Below are 2500 nucleotides of genomic sequence, written 5' to 3' on the forward strand. Positions count from 1 at the left end.
AGATCTTTTAATCATTAAGAGTCAACTTGTACCATAATCTATTTGGTACCAATTACACCAGAGAAAAAAAGAGGATATTTCCTTAATTTTATTGGATATGCCGTCACAATAAAGAAGGTCAACGACAGAAGTATACACGACTAAGGTATACAAGAATTCCTGTAAAAAATTATAACAATAACATAAGAAATACTCAAAGTAGCATGATTCTTAAAATGGAGAAACAATTCTACAATTATGTAGATATACTTAAATTTACTGACAAAACTAGTTTTGTCTTAAAATATATTTACATATACATAAGTGTGGATTTGTTTCCGCAATAATGATATTACTGATAATGAATATTGTTAATATAATGAGAAACAAACAAACTGCTGCAGTAGTTACTGAGTCTCTTTTGTTGTTATTAAAATTTTTTAGAAGAATTTCTAGAAAAAGACAAATTAGCTTTATAAAGAATATATATATATATATATATATATATATATATATATATATATATATATATATATATATATATATATATATATATATAATAAATGACCCAGAAAAAGTGTTTCTTTCTTTTGGGCATTTTCGTACAATTTCAGATGTGTGCAAATTACTTTTCATTAGTTATGTAATATTTTGCTCTCTGTAATATTCAATGGTATATATTCTAAGGATGAAAATATTTCATTATAGTATTTCTATGTTGTGAATATCATTTTCAATCGATGGCATATACAATAATGAAAATAATGATAATGCAATGATGTTGTAGTGAAAGAATTTCGTTCAGCCAATTTCTGTACGATTCAGTTGCAAACGAAAGTTTGTGCATCTGATAAAATATAACCAAACATAACCTTATTCAGTTGAACTTACCTGTTAGACGAGACCTTCCAACACCGTCGACCAAACAAGCTTGATTAGACAGCTGGAGATTTCAACGCTCAGGTAGTAAACGAAGGCCTTATAAATATTATCCCCGCGCGGAGTATCTTCTTTACAGTTAACAACACCACTACAACGCTATTCGGTAACATTCCTCGAACACATATTATCGCCGCCGACGGTTTCAACAAAGAACCACAATCCAGTGCATTGGAACAATGAGAGTCAGGTTTCTCTGGAGGGACGGTTTCAAAAACGGGAGTACAAACGGCGTTGCTAAGAGGTCTCCTTTCCCACGAACAGTTGGGGCCACACTGAGCAAGGGAAGAGCTTTGCAGGGGCTTCCTCAATAACCGGCGTCTACTGTTCCACCTCCTACTCCTCCTCCTCCTCCTCCTCCTCCTCCTCCTCCATCCCTATTCCTCCCTCCAACAAGTTCTCATCGTCCGTCTTCCCTACTCCTAACATACCTCATTGCCTTTCCCAGCCATTTCTCATGGAAAGAATTCTAACAGGACCTGAGATCTCTGTACGTTTTAGCTCACTATTTCTTCTTGATCTTTATGATTTTAAAACTTCGTCGCATCGTGAACTGAAAAGAAGACGCGATTCTTTAGTCTTTCAAAACCTCTGCTAAGACGTCGACCAACTCGACATTCCGTTGTTTTCTGGGACCGAAATAAGTAGGTCATCTCCTCAAGAAGACGAAAACAAGGCGAGGGACAGAGCGTGATATGAAACACTGTTGTGTGAGAGTTTAGACTACGAAGTCCGGTTGAATCAAAGGGTGATATATATGAAACATTAATATCGTTCCTCTCCCTTCCTGCTAAGCTTTGGAAGTCTCTTCCTTCTCCCGTTTCCCCTGGTTTTCCTTTCCTATTTCATCTCCATTGTTTCTGTCTCCTCAGAGCTAGGTAGGATATTAACGAGCTGGTAGGTCCATCTTCCCCTGAGTTGTAATATATCCCAAGACTTTCATGTTACTGGGACATTTAATACCTTGTTATTTTTTATCCTATCTTACTCTAGAGCAAGAGCCCGTGTTGTTATATATCCCACTTAATCTAAAACAATGGACAACTTTTATCTCTCATCTCCTTTAATATGTATCAGTGGCAAAAGGAAGTATATAAAAACAACAGACACCAAGAGAATGCACAGAACAATACACCAAAGGAGGAAAAAAAATCAACATAAAAAAGAGGAAAATCAGCACAAATTCTTTCTGATCTCCTCCAGTTGATGAGAGAGCCTGTTCGCATATAGCGAAATAGAATGCGCCCTCCTCTATTAGACGTTTCTGCCAAGGTAGACGAGTAGCTAGGAATCTGACTCCTTTGTCGAAAAATTATGCCTTAAAGTGATATAATTCTGGGAAGACAGGTTGAAGTAATGTGTGGCAAAAGTCGTGCACTCACTAAAAATAAATATAGTGAGTTATTTCACTTTAAATGAGTCGCAATTTCCCTTTTTACATCTTTTCATGCCACCAACCATCAAAATTAGGGTAAACTATGATAAGTATTCGTCTAATTACTCACAAACTCACATAGGGCATAACATAATGATGCCAAATTTGAGAGTATTCGCGAACCATAAGCAATAAGCTAAGCTATCG

General features: G+C 36.0%; 1 protein-coding gene across 1 annotated transcript in view; it reads right to left on the bottom strand.

The window, feature by feature from the left end:
• Nucleotides 1-1212, bottom strand: part of LOC135200420 (uncharacterized) — a 108786-nt gene extending 107574 nt beyond the window's left edge. The window contains exon 1 of the mRNA XM_064229051.1: nucleotides 871-1212. The gene's annotated coding sequence lies outside the window, so the exon portion shown is untranslated. The remainder of the gene's footprint in view (nucleotides 1-870) is intronic.
• Between the last annotated feature and the right edge of the window lie 1288 nt (nucleotides 1213-2500).

The sequence above is a fragment of the Macrobrachium nipponense genome, chromosome 26 (genome assembly GCF_015104395.2).
Source record: "Macrobrachium nipponense isolate FS-2020 chromosome 26, ASM1510439v2, whole genome shotgun sequence".
NCBI classification, from domain to species: Eukaryota; Metazoa; Arthropoda; class Malacostraca; order Decapoda; family Palaemonidae; genus Macrobrachium; species Macrobrachium nipponense.